At 35.9% G+C, this 21531-nt stretch overlaps 1 long non-coding RNA gene across 1 annotated transcript in view; it reads right to left on the reverse strand.

The window, feature by feature from the left end:
- Positions 1-21531, reverse strand: part of LOC105080143 (uncharacterized) — a 565054-nt gene that overhangs the window by 137598 nt on the left and 405925 nt on the right. The window contains exon 10 of the long non-coding RNA XR_012506674.1: positions 5891-6086. This is a non-coding gene — a long non-coding RNA (uncharacterized LOC105080143). The remainder of the gene's footprint in view (positions 1-5890; positions 6087-21531) is intronic.

Genomic DNA, 21531 nt, shown 5'->3' on the forward strand with positions numbered 1-21531 from the left:
GAGGTGCCCCCTGGGCAGCTGGGGAGGGAGTAGGAGTTGGTGTGGATCATTTGCAAATAAGTGTAAGAAAGGATGGGTCTGACCGACTCACCTCAGTTTGATTTATCTTACATATTAGAGTTCATGTCATATCACTACCCTAACTAAAAGCAGTAAATCAAATACTGGAGTTTAAAGCGATAGCAGGATAGGATAGCTGCTTTTCTGGAGGTAAGAATGTTACGGTCTCTTAAAATACATTGGATACCATCTACTCTTATAGGGGACAAACATGTCTTCCACTGCACACGGAGATACTGTCATCCTAAGTTTAAAACTAGGTTTTAGCTAAACTTGGAATTAAAAAAGAAATGACTTAGTAAACTAAACTATCCTAACCATGATTGGTACTCATATGGCCTCAGACTGTTTTTAATAACAGGCCTGCTATGAATACACAATGACATGAAGCTGAATGTGCAGGGAAGTGGCATTTTCAAAAAGCTGTTTTAAATGACATCATCTTTGGTGCAGATGCTGGAGACAGTTATGAAACACTTCAAGCTGCAAGCACATTCCCCTAACATATTTGCCTGTCCAATCATTTTCATCTCATCTTACTTCAATTCCAGATCAAGGATATTTTGTTTGCCTGTGATATAAAATGTACTAGTGTCACGTTAAACGTCACTCCCAAAAAAGGCAATATGCAAAACTGAAAAGGATATGGGAAAATTTCAGAGTATACTTACTTGTACTGTCACATCAAATAAAAAAGGAAAATAAAAGACTATGGTTCTTTTTAATTTTAAAAATATACATAGATCTGTACAAAAGAATTGTTTTTAGAATCTGGTTGGTATCCTTATAAATCTAAATGGTAGTATTATTCAGACTTCTATGCCTAATTCTTATCCTTCTCCCTAAGCTTTATAATACAAAGATTCTAAGAATAATTTAAAAGTATATTTAAGGACATAACGAAACAGAGAGGCAAATAATAGAAGAAAACAGTTTTTAAATTAATGGGAAGGTAATTGCATATTTTCATAATTTGCTACAAATTTGATAAATTTTAATCCAACACATAAAGGAAAGCTCTCAAATTATATAATAGTATGTGTATAACCATGTGTGTTGAGGGTACACACACGTGCAGTGAACTCAGCTTGTCTATAGATTGAACTAATTACCATAATTGAAGCTCTAGGGAAGCTGGAGTCTGTGATTTCCATCAATAGGCATGGATATAATTAACCAATAACTATGGAGGATGTGGTTCTACAAAGTAACAGTTTTTTTTAGCATCTGCCAGAAGCACATCTGTTGTGTTATATTTTATTGGCACACTATGATTAACAATCCAATACATTTTAAAATATTCACATGATTTAACTTTTATATGTTTACATTCTTATAAAATCACCATGATTTTCCCTCCCTTGCTTCGGGAAGTATTTCCTTTGCTCTAACCTATCCAGTTGCTTATATCACTTTATCTACACACAGGCATACTCTCGTCTCTCTCCCCCAACTGTACATCATCACTCATTAATAATAAACATCAGGCTAGATTTTATAGACTTTGGGATCCCTCAGATTTGTGAGGGCTTACATGTATATACAAAACTCTCTTGTGAACATCATCAGTCATTATCTATGTTCAGTATACCTGTCATACATATTCTTAGCCCTAAACAAAACTTTCATGTCTGAGCCTAATATTCCGTATCCTGATCCTGTAGGAATCTGGGTGAAGTGGGTGGTCTGACTCTTCTCCCTTCCCTTCCCCCTCCCAGACCTGAAACATGCACTGCTGCTGCTCTGGGTGCTACTACTACAACTAAGCTAAGAAGCTGAGTGTTAGAGTCAGTTCTGTCCTTTCCCAGTGCTAAGTGAATGAACAAAGTTCCTCCGCCCAAGACACAGCACACCAAATGTTGAGATGTAGAGGTCTGTGGCAGAGAAGAGGTTTATTCACAAGGCAGCCAAGTGAGGAGATGGGAGAACAAATCTCAAATTCACCTTCCCTAAGGCGGGGGTCTCTGGATATTTGTGGGCTAAATCTGAGGTGTGGGGAGCTTGGGGGAAGGTGACAGCAGGTAAGAAAATGCTGAGGTAACTGTCATTCTGCTCAGGCACAACTAAGCTTCTTCCTGGGGTGCTTGTTTCAAAATGGCATCTCTGAGGGTGGCGTTTTTGACCCTCTGATGTCACCGATTGGACACATGCGTGTGCCCTGATAGAGAGTCAGTGGCCCCAACCAGTCTTAACTGGCTTGAGCTCACACCGGACACAGCCGACTCCAAGTTGTTTGACTTGGGCAAACAACTTATTGGTTAGGCCACGTGATGCTCGGAGGACATGCAAGTTTTTGTAAAAAAAAAAAAAAAAAAAAAACAAAGCGAGCTTGAGTAATGAAGCCAGGTTACAGTTTATTATTTATTAAGCAAGTTATAGTTTAATGGATCTAACTAGAGATTACCCTTGATTTCACCAGTAATAAGGAAAATTATTTTAATACTTATTAAATTTTAATATTTTAACATTTTTATTTCTTAGATTCCAAATTATTCTGAACATCAGTGTAATTTTACTGAGCCAAATCTATTTAGACAAGTATATTTCCTTTCCAGATCAAAGTTAAGAACTGGTTGGAAAAATAAGAGGAAAAAGGCATAATTTCATGCATACACAGTTAAATTTTTGGTATGTAGATATGATCAAGACTAAGTTCATGGATTTTTGATTGGATGGAAGCCTATGATAAAATAATAATTATCAGTAGCTCAATGTATTATGCTTTTTACAGTCAATAATAAAATTGTCAATGTGGATGAGGAGATCAAAAGAATATTCTTATTGAATTACTGATAAAATCACGTTGAGGAGGATGTTTGGAACCTTAAAGGTTTAATCTGTGGGGATGTGGTCATAAATGATTTAATAATTAGACAAATTTAAATGTATATAGATATAAATAAATAAGTAGGATAATATTGCCTTTATTTTATTAATTGAGGGAAAGCATATTTACGAAAAACTCTTAAGAAGAGTGGATGCCTCTGGGAAGGAAAAAGTCCCTTTTAGGACTGAAATTGAATGCCCTCCTAGTTCAATGGGATGGAAGGTGAGAGTTGAATTTAAGTAGCTATAATGCAAATAAAGAAAGTAATAATTTTTACATTTCTTACATGACTGAGTTTGAGGACTGAGACTAACATTAATTTTAATTTTAATTTATTAAACGAGCTTCAGTGGGGCAAACCACAGGAGGAAAGAGAGAGAGAATACAGCCATGCATCAAGAGATTTCCAAAACTACTGAGTGAAAGCAAACTTTTAAAATATCATTTCTACAGCTCCTGTTCTTAAGGTAAAAATTCTTAATCAGGTGAAGATTAATAAGCATAGAGTGAGGGATTTCTCTCACCATACAAAGGGCTCTTTCAGAAAAATATGTCTATCATTTTACTAAAAGTTTAAGATTAATAATAACATGAAACACATAGAGAATGATCAGCTCAATCTGGTATTTCAAGAATAAAGATGTTATGAGTAAAGATCATACCATCCTATGTAAAAGATTTCTTTTACCATGACTCTTTAAGGAATTTTCATTGGTTTTTTTAGTGAGGTCCACTTAGAAAAACTTGCACTTTACCATACAGAAATTAATATAAATACTATTATGTTTCTACCTTGTGGTATGGATTTAGTGATTCTAATTATTATTACTACCATTAAACAACTATCTTTACAAAATCCTGTCATAAAGAAGGTTATTTCTATTCCACTGCATCATATTTCACATTCTTTTCTAAAGCCAATCTCTCTACCTGGTTAAGTCCAATCTCCTCTCACCCAAAAAAACACTGCTCCAACAATTCTCCCTTTCTCTCTTACATCATTCACTTTCTCCCTTCTCCACTGGATTATTGAGTTAAGAAACCAGCCTTAAAAAACCAAACAAATAAACAAAAAGCAAAATGAAAAAATTCTCCTGAGCTTACATCCCCCTATTTCTCCCCATGAACTGTATTAATTTTCACTTTCTACCTGCTGCAAAATTCCTTGAATTTGTCATCTCCGCTGTTTTTAATTACTTTTCTCCCACTCTCTCTTAAACCCACTCCAACTTAATTTTTGCCCCTACAACTCTTTGCTCCTGCAAGATCACCAAGAATTTATGTAATGCTAAATTTATTGATCAATTCTCAGTCTTTATTTCACTTGGCCAGTTATAGGCCAAGGATTTGACACAGATGATCACTACTTCTCCCTCTTTTTTTTCTTTTTGCTTTTGCCTCTTTGCTTCCGGGATACCACCTTCTCAGTCTCTCTTCCTATCTCATTGCCATTCCTTCTCAGTCTTCTGCCTTTTTTTTTTTTTTTTTTGGTCTTTTTTTTAAACATGCCAGGCATTGTCTTATTTTAAGACTTTCGTGGTGTCTTTCCACCTAATCAGATTGTTCTTGCCCCAGATATTCACACAGCACTAATACCCTTAACTTCTTGGTCTCCTAGTCTAAATCTTATCTCAATGAAGGAAACTGACTACCTTTTTAAAAATTGTGATCCCTTGTACTGCATTCTCAATCTACTTAACCTCCTCTGTTTTCTGTTCCATATCTGTTACTACCTAACTGTATAATTTACCTAATTATCATTTTTATTTTCTCTTATCTGCGTCCCTTCATCAGAACGTAAGTTCTATAAGGGCAAAATCCGGTGCCTTGCATACTCTTCTGGCCCTGCTGGTACACGTGGGCCAACTCTTGCAGCTCATTTGGAGATAAACTTCTTTTCCTCTCATATTAGACTGCATTTGTCAGGGTTTTTCAGACAGACAGAACCAAGAGTATATATAATATGTATATTATACCTATAGAGAGAGATATTATATCCATAGATATATATTATACATATAGATAGATATACATGTAGATAGATATAAATGTTATAAACAGACTTATTATAAGAGATTGGATCATGTGATTATGGAAGCTGAGAAGTCCCACTCAGGAAAGCTGGTGATGTATTTCCATCTAAGCCTGAAGGCCTGAGAACCAGGCAAATCGATGGTGTAAGTTCGTCTGAGGACAGAAGACTGATGTCCCAGCTTAATCAATCAGGCAGAGAGACAGAGTACACTCTCCTTTTCTTTGCCTTCTTGTTCTATTCAGGCCCTCAACAGATTGTCTGAAGCCTGCCCACCAATTGGGGAGGGCAATCTGCTTTACTCAGTCTACTGATTCAGATTCTAATCTCATTCAGAAAAATTCTTTAGTCAACTGTCTGGGCAAATGTCTTTCCTGCAATGCAGGGAACTTGACACATAAAATTAACCATCTCATAAACTAACACTTCGCCAGTCAGGTTATGTTGGCCTACATGGCAGGGTTGAGGGCAGATTCCAAGGGGGAGAGGGTGCTTGTTGTTTTGCATGGAAAAATGAGGCTTCCATATTTTCAGGTGCATCAACCTAGGTGTAACCATTCTACACGTCAAGTTCGCAACTTTCTCAGCCGTTAGCGCAGACGTGCCTTGGCCACAAGTTTGACTTTCCTAGGAGTTCTGGTATTTTTATGTTTAAGCTCTTGGTCTCATACTAGCTTTCCCTACCCACCATGTATAACAGATGAGAGCCTTTTTATATGCCACAAAGGAGGCACTGTAGCTTTCACAATTAACTCTCAGTCTTTTGTTATCTTTTCCAAAGGTTAACTGAGTTTAGCAACAGCCACTCAATTTGACAGCCATTATATTTTCTATTTTCTTCATATTTTCGATTATCTGAATAGTGGGCAGTGAAAATTCATGTTCTCTGGCCTAGCATCCCATTTGACCTTTAATAAAAAATTAATAATCATATTGCTACCAGTGCCAAAGGTTATCTGAGCTCCACTTACCAATGACGGGATACTCACTGCCACTAGGTGGTAGATGACTTAAGTTACAAAATCCTACCATCATCTCTGTTTTCTCAGACCATGTCCAGTGCCAACTGTTACAGCTTGTGGGTTATGGGAGGATGTCCCTTGGAAGCAGGTGAGTTGAAAATGAGCATGCAGGAGCATTATTAGGCAGTGCTCCTGGAATCACCATCTGAAAAAGGGAAGAGAAAGAAGGAGGCTTGAACTGAGGGAGAAGTTAGGTTGTATGCAGTCTCAAAGGCCTTAGTCAATGTTACAAAGAGTTCTGAAACTGGAATAGTACTGTTAATATCACTAACTAGGATGAGGGGGCCTAGCTTTATGTCCCTTTGTCAGGGAGTCACTGGACGAGGATTATCCCACGAAGAGGACATGACCTTGGGTGATACTAGCTAAAGCAACTGAGAGGAAAAGTGATGTTTGGGAGCCGTCTGCTGACTGCACTCTGAGAAACTGGAGGAATGAATCATTTGATCTTGAAGATGGATCTGTAATACCTTCTATTTCAGTTTTTCTGAGGGTTAATAGATATTGACCAAACAGTCCTGCATGGTATGTCTGGTATATTGCATTTCCTCAATGACTTGCTGTTGAATATGTGAATAATGATATATATGTTTTAGGAATTCAGTATTTGGCTAAACTCAGTCAGTGTGCTCGTCCGAGTTAGATCAGCATATCCTCTATAAAATGATAACTTGCAACTAGTGCACACCTTGAAAATAGTATAAAGAATAGAAACATGATCAGTGTTTTGATGGCCAAAGAAAAAGCTGAAGCAAATTCCTAATACTTAGTGGGATTACACACTAACTAAAATCTTGAATTATAGAATTAGTATCAATTTTGGCAAAAGGTATAGTATTATTAGAAAAAAAAAACCAGCTAAAATTAGAGTTTTTAATGATACCAAGAAACTACCTAATAATTCCATTAAGACAAAGTTCAACAAACAGCAGGGTGCAGAGTATGGATCTGAAATACAATTGAAGAGTTCTATTAAGAGATTAAGAAGACACAAGACAGGAAGAGAAAGTTGATCACAGCCAAGAAAGTTGACCCTAAGAGAGGGTTCAGTAAATTAGAATGACAGATTTAACATGTTCTACTAGTTCCATGATATGACAATTGTTGTTCTATAAGAAAAGAATTCTACGTTTAGGAAAATTAAAACTAAACTGATTTAAATAAAAGTGATTTTCTTAACTATAGAGTGCTCAGGATCAAAGATTTTAATGTACTTGTGTTAGTTTGAGGTCTTTGAGAAACAGATGCCGAGATGGGATTAAATTATAAAACAGATAATTCCGGTTAAAAAAATAAAGAGCTGTAAAAGCTAAATAGAGGGAGGGACCAGGATAAAAGTGGGAAGTGCCTTCATGTCAGGGTGGAGGTATGTTGCCTATGAGAGGTGAGAGGGAAGGAAGCAGGACTGGGTAGGAAGAGCTTCAGACTATAGCACAGTTCAGAGAAAATCTTCACCTGACAACAGAACGGTCCTGGAGCAAGACCGTCGCTCAGAAGAGTCTTACACGGGGTCACAATGGCCTGTCTCTAGAACTCCTGCCATGCTCAGCCACTGGCTGGGTCCAGCCCCGGGGGAAGTGCGACTTTGATGTGAACACTGCAACGGATATGAAGGTGTGGTAGCTGGGAGCTGTCAGTTGATTGTTTTTGCTATTGCTGGTTCTACTGAAAGGAGATCTGAGTGGCCACACTTCCGTGACCACCACACATGCTAATAATATGTGAATATGTTGTGAATTTAAAACAAAGGGATATAGAAAGCTGTTTCCAAATTTTTGTTTGGCAGCATAGCCCTTATAAAACCAGTGTTCTGTGACTTGGGCATCTGGTGTAGAGAAGATAAAAGTGAATTATTTCTCTTTAAAATAACATATAAGAAAATTTACTAGTCTGATTTTTACTGGCAACAGAACAAAATAAAAAGTGATTTTGTCAACAAAGTAAAAATTTATATTATGGATCAGGAATATCATCTGATATAATATGTGGTGAAAAGGCAAAAAGATTTACCAAATGTATTTTAGAATTTCAAATCCTGCATAAGATGACTACATCTATCTTCCTAAAACTCTTTTTCTCCCCAAATTTTCAAATGCATCCCTTTCTCTTACTGTCTTTTTCTTCTCAGAATCTTTGATTCCCTAGTCTGTCACTGTGGCAGCCACAAAAATGCACTCTCAGATCTCCTGCTGTGGAGTGGATGGTTGGCTGAAAGCCCCAGCTGCTCCCTCTGCTTACTCTCTAGCCCTCCCACCCCTGCCTGACTGATTCCCTCCCCCAACCCCCTTGATAAACAGGACCCATTATTCTAGCAGGATTCTTTGTCTCAGGGATTTTCCATCACCTTAGAACAGAACTATAGTCTGAAACTCTGACTACTAATCCTGCTTTCCCCTTTATCCTTCAAAGGCATTTGTCCCAATACGTTTCTGGCATGTCTAATCCCATACTGGTGTCTGCTTCTCAGAGGATCCAAAATAATAGTCACTTATATATTTCTATTCTCTAGCATTTTGTCATGGGTTCTCTACATTTCTCATTCTGTTATTTCATTATTTTCTCATTATTTTATACCAAAGAATTCCAAACCTATTGTTTAGGATCCTTGGGAGCTAATTCTGTCTTTGTCTCTGTTTCTATCTGTTAACTCGGTTTAAAAATAACCTGGGGAAATACTTCAGTAGCTCAGAGATGCTCTCTGACATGTGCCTCCATTCTCAATCCTGCTGCTTTGGCACAGTGTGCTTGTACTTGGATTCAGCCCCTCTGCTGGGCCCCTTGGATTGATGTCTTGGTTGGACTGCATGCTTACATTTTGATATTTTTATTCTTTTTTTTTTTTTTTTTCATTCCTAGGCACTAACCCTTTGATAGCCCTGAGCTCCAAACTTCAGAATTAGTGGTCCAGTTTCTCTCACCCACACACACCCTGAATACCTAAGACCCAGCCAGGATCAAAAGCTCAGACATACTCATGGGTGGAAGAGGAAGACTAAAACAAACTCCAAACTCTGTCCTGAACTAAAGCCCTGTATATCTAATAACGTATTAAATTGCTCCACCTAAATATTCCACTGGACCAAATTCTCTAGCTCTAAAAATGAACTTGTCATTGCTTTTGACACAAATATGCCTCATCATTATCTTGAGCAATGTCAATGACAGTGATGCCATTAACTAAGTAAGAAATCTGGGAGTTCCTATGACTCCTTCTACAAGCTTGTTTCTCATTTCCCATCACTCACCATTTCTGTCAATGACCTTTGCATTCATTATTTAGTTTTCTCTTATCTGTCCCCACAACCAGTGCCTCAGGTCCAGTCTTCATCGTTACTCACCTGTACCATTGTAAGAGCCTCCTTGTTTGTGCAATGGCCTGCATTTGTTTCCTTCCATCTACTGTCTACATTTCTGCAAGACTGATTTTTTTTTTTCAGGATACAAATTGAAACTGTTTATTCTTGGGTTTAAAAATCTTTTGATGGCTTTCCTTTACCTAATGACATGGTCCAAACCCTTTGTTACAGCATTTAAACTCATTATAACCAAACTGTTATGAATTTTTCTGCTTTATTATTTATCCTTCCTCCATTCACTTTACGCTTGAGTGGTCTAGCTGAACTCTGGTCACCCATGGAACATGACCTGGTCTGTCATGCTACTGAACTTTTCTGGGCATGATGTTCCTTAAGTGTGAAGTGCCTTTCTCCTTCCTACGTCCTGGAAAAGTATTAAGAATTCAAGGCTCAATTAAACATTATCACCTTTTTGAAGCATTTTTATACTCTCTCTTATCCATTAAATTTACAACCACCTCTCTCCCTCTTTGCTCACTTCACAGAGCTAGGCACTTCTACTGCACCCTGTTCTTGCCTCTATATAAAGCCCTTTATAATGTACACTTATTCACTAGTCTGCTTTCTTTACTAGGCTGTGAGTTTTTTGAAGGTAAGCTCAAGATACTTATTTTGGCATCAAAAATGTCAAGGGCTATGTCTGGCACTTAGAAGATGCTTTAAAAAGTGTGTTGAGTAGACTACCCCTTCCATTGGATCGTTATGTCAAGCAAGACAATGTTTTTAATTCAAGAAAGTTCAGTGTCCAACATGAGAAGAAGAGCACAATGCTTACTGATGAGTCTTAATGAGAAGAAAAGAAGAAAGAAAAGAAAAGAAAAGTCTAACAAAAAGAACAAACAGTTCTGAAAAAATAGGGAATTATAGACATTAACTTTTAACTAATGTTGAATCAAATTACAGAATGCCCCTGGGGAGTAATGCCTATAAGATTTTCAACTTCATTTCCCATAAAGTCAAAGCATTCTTATTTATTCTCAAATAATGGGAAACCTAAAGGATGTGGCTTGTTTTAAAATACATTTCCATGCTTTGATGAGAGGTCTAGCTTTGGCAGGCTGACCTGTGTAATAAATTTTCCACAAGTAGTTGTGGGTCTACTCATAGCAACCCAATAATAACTAACCAGAAAGTATTCGATTACAATGGATTTTCAAAGGGAAAAAATGAGCATACTAATTTTCCCCTGGAATGTTCACTGAATACAAAGTTAGAACAAAGATACATTAGAAAATAAACTTAGTAGAGGTGTTTCAGAGCATGTAAGTCAAAAGTAAATAGTGGAAAAATGAGTGTAAATAGGACAGTAAATAGGATATAGGTGGGTGAAGACAAATGTATAACAACAGTGTTAGCATTAAAGAACTGTGAGAATATGGCCTCTGCATTCAGGATGGGGGATGGGGGTAGGGAGAGGTCCATGGATGATCAGAGTTAGGACTGAAGCAAGCATTCCTTCCCACATTTTTTTTTCATGGGTAAGAAGAGTTTCAAGATTCCCATTATGAGAATGTCTTAGGTTTCTATTTTTTCTTAATTGAAGTAAAATTCACATAACATAAAATTAACTATTCTAAAGTGAACAATTCAGTGGCATTTAGTACATTCACAACACTCCACAACTTTATCTAGTTCCAAAACATTTTTATCACCCTTAAAGAAATCCTGTATCATTAGGCAGTTCTCCCATTTCTCCCTTTCCCCCACACCTAGCAACCACCGATTTGGGTGTGTCTCTGTGGATTCTTCTCATTCTGGATATTTCTTATAAATTGTAGCATGTGACTTTTTGTGTTTGACTTCTTTCACTTAGGATATGTTTTCTAGATCCAATCATGTTGCAGCAGTATTTCATTCCTTTTTTATGGGTGAATACTATTTTATTGTATTTATATACAGTAACACAGTTTGTTTATCCCTTCATATGTTGATGGACATTTGGGCTGTTTTCACCTTTTGACTTTTGTGAACTACACTGCTATGAACATGTTTGTACATGCACTTCTTAGATTTGACCATTACTTTTCATTTATTTACTCATTCGACACATATTTTTAAGACTTTAATTATGTGCTGGGATCTGTGTTAGACCCCAGGTATAAAATGATGAATGAGACATGGTTCCTGCCTTGAAGGAATTCATTGTCTAGTGGTGGGAATGGCCATGAAAGTTGGCAAATTTCAACACCATTGGTTATCTCTACAAATGGAAAATAAATGATATCCTTCAGGGAGCTATGGGATACAGAGAGAACTGTTTGGGGCTTACTTCCTTCATACTCTTCCATTTTGGTACCTGTCTGCTTTCACAGCCACTTTTATATAAATTCCATCAGAGTTTTCCTATCACTCAAATATAAGTGATCTCTTTCTTTCATTTTTGAGAAGCAAGTTATATCAGTACCTTAATGTTTGATTTATATATTAACTACTAGAAACTAAGGCATTTCTTTTTCTGGAATAATCAGGAGGATCATGGAAATAGAGGCTCTGAAGAGTATTTTCAGTCAAGATGCCAACAGGAAGGAGAAGGTACTCTTGAAGATAAGTCAATGAAGGGACTGTTTACAGAGGTGTGGGCATGATTAAAGTAATCAAAAAAGAATGTGAGGTACCCACGAACTAGCAAAACAAAAAGAAACTAACCACCTGCAGGAGGAAAAGAAATTACCAGGATGTAGTGCGAGTCAGAGCCATGGGAGGATAGCCTTCTAAAAAGAGTTGTGTGAACGCGATGTAGCCTCTGCCCAAACCACAAAGCTGAGGCAGAGGAATCAGAGATTGACATTCTTCAATCTCTCACTTTTTGAACTCTCCCACATGTTAATATTGGTCAACTCTAATCAGAATCCAGGAAGGGTGGATAATTCTAAGGGCACCAGTAGGGCAGAGAGGGGTAGAAACAGATGAAGGCAGGCAGAGGGTAGGAGAACAGCCATCACAGAAACACACTGGTAGGGAACAATGGAAGCCAATTGTGCCACTACTCAAAGCCATCTAGAGTCTTGTTCCCAAAAGAAAGACACATGGCTTTATTCAAGAGACTAGCCAAACTAGTTCCTAAGGAAAAGAGAATAAAGATCAACCTTAGGAGTATAGTAAGGGCATAATCATACAAACAGCAGCAAAGGCAGTGGCATGAAATTTAGGCAAAACTGGAACAACTGCAAAGGATATGACAGTCCAGTAGTTTAACACCCAGTCATAAATTGGAAGTGTGCTTATCACAGTCTGTTGTATGTGGCGGAATGTGAAAAAGCTTTCCTATAAATGCTACTAACATAGGATGGTCAGGAAGTTAAGAAAAGCTATGTTCAACCAACATCTCGGGCATCACTAGATGAATCCTTAAACTGGCTAAGGGTGATCTCTCAGTGTGGAAGCCAATACTCTTCACCTTTGCAAGCCACACTAACTGGGAAGAAACATGTCAAGCTCATTGTTTATGTTCTCTGGGAGGAGGGTAGAAGTAGTGTAACCATTTCATAGGACAGGATCACCCATAAGATAACGTGATAGAACCGATTTTCTAGAAGTCTGTATAGGAATCACAGCAGATTCAAGGCTATTTTCAATATTTCTAATATATTTATGTGTAGTGCCCACTATCTTAGTAAAAAGAAAGCGTAGTTACCTTAATATCAATTTGTATTTTGGGAGTTTCTCAACTGAAGTCCTTTCTTCTCTGTAATTCTGTGTTCCATTTTTTCTTGCAAATAAATTAGCAGTGTGGCTCTCAACCTCCTCTTGTTACTTGGCATTGGGATGCCCAGAGGAAGGATATAAGGATATAAAAGCCTTGCATACAAGAGCCTTTGGAGGTCATGCAATCCCCACTCACCAACTAGGGAATAATTTATTTCATGTCCTCCTTGTCCATTGCATATTCGGCTTGTTTGAAAGTTTCTTCTAACAGAACATCCACCATCTAATGTAGCAACCTCTTGAATAGCTTTAATGTTCTTATTCAGTTCCTCCTTATATTTTTATTGAGGTAAACCTGATGTACAATATTATATAAGTTACAGGTGTAATACATAATGTTTCACAATTTTGAAAGGTTATATACTCTGTTTATAGTTATTATAAAATGCTGACTGCATTCCCTTGGTTGTACAGTATCTGTTGATGGACATTTAGGTTGCTTCCATACCTTGGTAATTGTAAATAGTGTTACTATGAACATTGCGTAGCATGTATCTTTTCAAATTAGTGTTTTTGTTTTCTTTGGATATATACCCAGGAGTGGAATTGCTGGATCATGTGATAGTTCTATTTTTAGTTTATTGAGGAACCTCCTTACTGTTCTCCCTAGTGGCTGCATCAGCTTACATTCTTACCAACAGTGCACAAGGGCTCCCTTTTCTCTACATTCTTGCCAACATTTGTTATTTGTGGTCTTTTTGGTGACAGGCATTCTGCCAAGTGTGAGGTGATATTTCATTCTGATTTTCATTTACATTCATTGGTGATTGGCAGTGTTGAGTGTTTTCAAGTACCTGTTGTCTGTCTGTTTCTTTTTTGAAAAAATGTCTATTCCAGTCTTCTTCCCATTTTTAATGGGGTTTGTTTTTTGATATTGAATTGTATAAGCTGTTCATGTAACCTGAATAAATATACACAAAAAAAAGAGAAAGGAATCCTAACATAACGTTAAAGGTAGTCATCAAATCAGAAAGGCAGATGGCAATAGAAGAAGAAAGGAACAAAAAAGAACCACAAAAAAATTCAAAACAATTAATAAAATGGCAGTAAGAATATAAGTGATTACCCTACTTCTACCATCCTCCCAGAGAACATAAGAAATAATTACTTTACACATAAATGAACTAAATGCTCCAATCAAAAGATGTAGAGTGGCTGAACACAAAAATAAGACCCATATATACCCTGCCTACAAAAGACTCCCTTAAGATCTAAAGATACACACAGACTGAAAATGAGAGGATGGAAAAAGGATTCCATGCAAATAGAAATTAAAAGAAAGCTGGAGTAGCAATACTTATATTAGACAAAACAGAATTTAAAATAAAAACTAATGAGACAAAGAAGGACATTACACAATGATCAAGAAATCAATCCAAGAAGATATAACAACTGTAAATATATATGCTTCCAACATAGAAGCACCTAAATACATACATAAATAAATGTTAACAGACATAAAAGGAGAAACTGTCAGTAACAATACTTGTGGTGGACTTTAACACCCCACTTACATCAATGGATAGATCATTCAGACAGAAAATCAATTAAAAAAACACTGTCCATAAATGACATATTAGATCAGATGAAGTTAATAGATATATAGAGAACATTCCACTCAAAAGCAGCAGAATACATATTCTTTTCAAGTGCGTGTGGAACATTCTCCAAAGTAGATCACATGATAGGCCAGAAAACAAGTCTTGGTAAATTACAGAAAATTGAAATTATATCAAGCATCTTTTCCAACTACAGTGCTATGAGACTAGAAAACAACTACAGGAAAAAAAAACTGCAAAAAACACAAACACATGGAGGCTGAACAATATGCTACAAACAACCAATGGGATCACTAAAGTAATTGAAGAAGAAATAAAAAAAAAAAAACTGAAGACAAATTAAAAAAACACAACTATCAAAAGTCTATGGGATGCAGCAAAAGCAGTTGTAACAGGGAAATTTACAGGAAAGAAACAAACAAAAATCTTAAATTAACAACCTAACCTTACACCTAAACAAACAAAACCCCTTAATAGAAGGAAATAAATCAAAAAGTTCAAAACAGAAATAAATGAAATAGAGGCTAAAAAAAAGAAAAAAGAAAAAACAATGAAACTAAGAGCTGGTTCTTTGAAAAGATAAAATTAATAAACTTTTCACTAGACTCATTAAGAAAAAAAGAGACAGGACCCAAATCAGTAAAATTAGAAATTAAAAAGGAGATGTTAAAACTGACATCATGGAAATACAAAGGATAATAAGATATGTATTTTTAAAATATCAAAGCACATGTTTGGCTTGTTTTATTTGTTGTTTTTTTTTTTAATAAGGGGGTGGTAATTGGGTTTATTTCTATTTGGAGGAGGTGCTGGAGATTGAACCTGGGACCTCGTGCATGTCAAGCATGCGCTCTTACCACTCAAGCTATACCCTCCCCCCCAAGGATAGTAAGATATTACTACAAACAACCATATATTAATAAAATGGACAACCTAGAAGAAATGGACAAATTCCTATAATCTTCCAAGACTGAATTATAAATAAATAGACAGAAAATATGAGCAGAAAAATTACCAGTAATAAAATTAAATCAGTAACTTAAAAAACCTCCCAATAAACAAAAGTCCAGGACCAGACAGCTTCACAGGAGAATTCTATCCCACGTTTAAAGAATAAAAACCATATGCTCATCTCAACAGATGCAGAAAAAGCTTTTGACAAAATTAAATATTGATTTATGATAAAAACTCGCCACAAAGTAGATAAAGAGGAAGCATAGCTCAACATAATAAAGGCTGTATCTGATAAGCCCATAGCTTTCATCATACTCAATAGTGAAAAGCTGAAAGCATTTCCTCTGAGATCAGGAACAAGACAAGGATGCCCACTCTTGTCACTTTTATTCAATATAGTATTGGAAGTCCTAGCCACAGCAATCAGACCAGAAAAAGAAAGAAAAGACATCCAAATTAGAATGGAAGAGGTAAAATAGTCACTGTTTGCAGATGACATGATACTCTATATAGAATATCCTTAAAATGTCACCAAAAAAATGATTACAGCTTATGAATGAATTTGGTAAAGTTGCAGGATACAAAATTGATATTCAGAAATCTATTGCATTTCTGTACACTAAGAACAAAATATCACAAAGAGAAATTTAGGAAACAATCCCATTTACCATCACATCAGAAATAATAAAATACCTAGGAATAAATCTAATTAAGGAGGTAGAAGACTTATATTCAGAAACTAATGACACTGATGAAATAAATTGAAAATGACATTAATGGTTGGAAAGATATACCATGTTCTTGGATTGTAAGAATTAAGAATTAATATTGTTAAAATGACCATACTATCCAAGGCAATTTATAGAGTCAATGCAATCTCTATCAAAATACCAATGGCATTTTTCATACAACTAGCATAAATAATTTTAAAATTTGTAGAAACCCAAAAAACCCCAAGCAGTCAAAATAATCTTGAGAAAGAAGAACTGAGCAGGAAGTTTCATGCTCCCTGACTTCAGACTATTCTACAAAGCCACAATCATCAAAACAGCATGGCACTGGCACAAAAACAGACACATAGATCAATGGAACAGAATAGAGTATCCAGAAATAAACCCACGCACTTATGGTCAATTACTATACAACAAAGGAGGCAAGAATATACAATGGAGAAAAGACAGTCTCTTCAATAAGTGGTGCTGGGAAAACTGGACAGCTACAAGTAAAATAACAAAATTAGAATATTTCACTTCACATTTCACACCACACACAAAAATAAATGCAAAGTTGATCACAAATCTAAAAGTAACATCAGAAACCATAAAACTCCTAGAAGAAAACATAAGCAGAACACTCTGACATAAATTGTAGCAGGATTATTTTGGATCTCTCTCCTAAGGCAAAGGAAACAAATGCAAAAATAAACAAATGGGACCTAACTAAATTTACAAGCTGTTGCACAGCAAAGGAAACCATATGCAAAACAAAAAGGCAACCTACTGAATGGGAGAAAATAATTTGCAAATTATGTGATCATGTGACAAATAAAGAGTTAATATCCTCTCTATAATTATTTCTAAAAACAAATAAATATACAAAAATATTATAGAACCTAAGGCTATTAAAACCTTAAGGGAAGAGAAAGTTCAGGTTTTGTTTGTTTGTTTGTTTTTTACTCTTTAGGGTAGCTCTTTTTCTGGAGTTTTCTTTTGTTCTTTTTTTAAAGCATCTAGTAGTTACAGGATGCATCCTCTGCTTGGAAAGTGAGCCTTATGCAGCTTGGAGCAGGAGGAGAGCTGTCTCCTGATGCTGGGCTCATCAGGTTGTCTTGTTTTCACCAATCAACCTGCAGTGCCCAGAGGCAGATATCTGCATATGTTTATGCCCTCTCACTCAGACAAACCAACTCTTAAATATTTGGATCAAATCCATCTTCTTTAAATTTGGAGATTTTGATTCATTTAAGCAAATATTAAAACATCAGATTAGGGATAAAGCACATTATTTGAAAATAATTTTCTGATTACATTTACTGGTTTCATTTAATTTGAAAATAATATTTGCCAACAATAGCTTAATGCTAATGCTAACAGATGCATTTATAAACAGCATGACAAAATGTTTTCAAGATGTTCTCACACTTTGATCTTTATCTTTTTTTTCACGCTAACTGAACAAACTTATTCTAAAACATCTCTGTTTAAGAGTTAGTAGAACATTTCATACAAGAGCAACTGGATATTTATGGTATTTGGTAATATAAATAGATTTTAATAGTTTTCAAAATGTTTCCATAAACATAAAAAAATCATACATAATCCTACAATTCTGATGGTTCAGTTTTAATTCATGCCAAGATTCTGAGAAAAAACTTTCTATGCAGTAATATACTTGAATATCACATACAAACTGCTCATATACTCATATAAATCTATGATATGTGGTTTAAAAGTATATAGAAGCTGATCATCAATATTTGGAATATTTGCTTCCTAGAGATATGTATTATAATTGCCAAACTTGTTCCATCATTGAAAATAAAAATATCAATTAAAATTTAAAAATGAAGCCCTGGCCATTCATTTTACTTTATTTAGCCTAAGATTTAAGATTGACAAAATAATGAGGTTTGGTTAGATAAGCCCTAAAACCTTCTTCAGCTCTAACATTCTATATTTTATCTTCCACAGTAAATAGCATGAATGAGTATTTTGTTTCCTTTGTCTGAAAACTTTTCTAACAGTGATGAAACCAAAATTCACTGTTTTCCCTTTACATCAGTTGTCACAGTTCACAATGATAAATTTTTAAATTATTTAAATAACACTGTTAGGTAATAGTCATAAGAGCAAAGAACATGTCTATCTTATTTAGCATTCATCCACAGTACATAATACCATGCCTGGCACATTGCAGGTACCCTAAAAGTATTAATATAAGGTGAATGAATCAACAAATGAATGGTTGAAACAGATTCGCTTCTCCCTGCAGAAAGAAAGACCCTTGGATGTAGAAGAGGCAGCCTGGGTCCCAAATACCCTACCCATCCTCAATCCTGGTCTCCAGAGCCTTCTGCTGTCTTGATCCAGGTATTTGGGGGTCACTCCTGGGTCCTAAAAATGTTCCTAGGGGTTTGCCTATATGATCACAACACTGTAATGAAATGTGCAACCACTTACAGAATATGTCCATGTATTAGTAGTTGCTTATCAGTAACTAGTGCTGCACTGACTGCCTTTTTAAATGACTCCTCCCAATCTTTTGAATTGTGTTTTTCCAACAGGCACTGAGTCTGTGATAGCATCACCCTGAGGTCGCTAGCCTGGCAGTCTCAGCTCTTTTCATCTGAGTCTCCTGATTCATCTACCAGGCCCTGGAGGAAAGTTTTTGCTATCCTGGCAATCATCATGAACAAATAATTCTAGCCTTAATCCTCTTAAAATAAAGTTCCTTCTTATCTGTGGCTATAAGCTAAGATCTTCTATGAAAGGCTTTGCTGAGAATAACCCACCCTGTGCATATGGCTTGGGCATTGGCTCTCTGAATACCTGAACTCTCTATGACCCTCTTAAGTAACGACAGTATTGGTTTGGCTGTTGCTCTGGATGCCAGATGGGCAGGAAGCCCATCTCCTTTACAACTGGATACTTTAAAAATACACATAATTTTACTATTACTTTTAGCTGCCATGCATTTTTAATTTTATTAGCAGGAACATCCTATGTAATATCCTTAATCAATCTTTTAAGAAAAAAAAGTCACAGTGAACTTGAATTAGATTCTTTGAAAGGCAAGCAAAACAGCAACAAACATACTAATCACCAGTCCATTCTGTGCTGGACACTATGCTAGGCATTTCACATTCTCTGCAGCAAGAAGAATCCTACTGTTTAGGCAGTGACATCCTAGTGTTCTATTAAATTTTTAGTCACATTAATTCAAATAGACTATTTCTCTTTTCATAAGTCTAGAGATAGTACTTAAGAGTAACTAAATGATGTTGTTACTGACGGGTTTAACTCTGTCTTAAAGAGAACAACTAACGAACTGCACAGTGTCATGCCACATGTACAATTATGAGGCTACTGTTCCACCACCAGAGGGTTAAACCCCTGGGGGCTATTTATCTGCTACTGCCATTGATTTTCATTAATCCCTCACTATGTGTTTACCTTTTTATTCCCTGTGATGTATTTTCAACACAAATATTACTACTAGGCTATATGATTCCTTTTTGAGATTCAGTTTAATAGCCTGCCAAATGAAAGAAATATCAAAGCTTAGATCACTGTATTGAGAATTTTGAAAGCAACTAGGAAGTAATCATGAAAAAAACTCTGAGACTGATTAACAGTATCTGCCGCTTGGACAAGAGGAGAGTAATGATGTATGCTAGGTACCTGCCATCCAGGTGAAAGACAGTTGTGACAAAATCAATCTTTGCCTCCTTAAAAAAAATGTGTCCTAAAGTCATCCTGGTACTCAATAAAAAGGTACACATTCTATTACTTGTCTTCTTCACTATCCCCAGGAAGGAAGATCTGTTTCTTAAGATAAATGTGTTACATAAGCTTCTTTTTGATACACTATACATCACTGAAACTGACTTTTGTAAACTAGATCAAAAACCTCACTACCATGCACAGTATTGTTTCTATAGATAAATGCAATCTTTACTCCAAACTGCTGACTTAAAAGGGCATTATTAGGAACATGATTATATTTCTTATAATTCCTCTTTAAGAGGGTTAACTTGCACTTTCTGTGACGCAAAAGAAATTCTGCCATAATCTGAGGACAGCAGACATTAAAATGGATGACATCATCACGCTATTTATTGATAAACCTTTTCCTCAACATGTATTGAAAGGGATTCAAAGAAAGAAAAAAATTTAAAAACCAACCAAACAAAATAAACCTAGGACAGAGGAATGAGACACTCTCACTGAAACCCTGAGAGCATTAATTCTCAAAATTTACTGCTAAATATGAGCTATAAACATAGCCTCCATCTTTAGCATCTAGAAATAATCTTTAGTTGTTATATACCCTTAATGCACTTCATGATTCAGGACCCAAATCTGAGTCTCAGAGAGAATTCACTTATGTCTAAAGTACAGAGAGTTAAAAATTTTCCCCCAAAGCAATCATACACATGGTTTACAGAACATCAAAGCCAAGAGAGTAGCACCATATAATAAGCTTTCTATCAGAGCTCTTTGTAGGTATTGAAGTCAGGTCAAACATCCAAGGTGTCCAATAGTGATAATAAGACAGGAACACAAAATAAAAGTTGCTACCACTTAAAGTTGTACCAGCGTGGACAGCCTCACAAGGAAGTCAAAACATCAAAAGGATCCAGCTAACCCTCTACACCACTAGCTATTTTTACCACTTAATACTATGGGAAGGTGCATTTTTTCATTCTCTGAGTTATCATTTGGAAACAAATTTCCTAGAGAGATAGGAAAAAAGAAAAAGAGAATGGGCATTTAGGTAAGTATACAGGAAAAATGAAGGAGAATACATAGTTGTTAAAACATTTACACAACATAGTTTTTAAAGATGAAGGTCACTTCTTCTTTAAGGGATGGTAACCTTTTAGAGAATGACCAGATTGATGAATAAATATAACACATATTTGTAGCTTGGAACTTCAGCACTGTTTATAATCTGAGAAAGATGGAGCATAAATAAGTGAGACATTTTGGTTCAGAGAAACAAACTGTCCTTTATATGTCCTTAATTTTTAGATCATTCTGCAGACCTAAAATGGTCTTTCCAATAAGATAAAGTAATATGTTAATTATTTGTTAATTAAATTTTAGAGGTTTTAATTTCAAACGTAAGTGTAGTTCTAAGATTAAGTTATAAAATATTCAGTAACTGTTATTGGTTAGGGTATTGTGAAGGATTCAGTGGTAGAAGGTATCATGTTTGTTGTCAAAGCACCAGCACATTTGTTGTAGAGAAAAGAGATACCTACGATGGAACAGTGTAAAAGAACGACTAAAGT

The sequence above is a fragment of the Camelus bactrianus genome, chromosome 1 (assembly GCF_048773025.1).
Source record: "Camelus bactrianus isolate YW-2024 breed Bactrian camel chromosome 1, ASM4877302v1, whole genome shotgun sequence".
Taxonomy (NCBI): Eukaryota; Metazoa; Chordata; class Mammalia; order Artiodactyla; family Camelidae; genus Camelus; species Camelus bactrianus.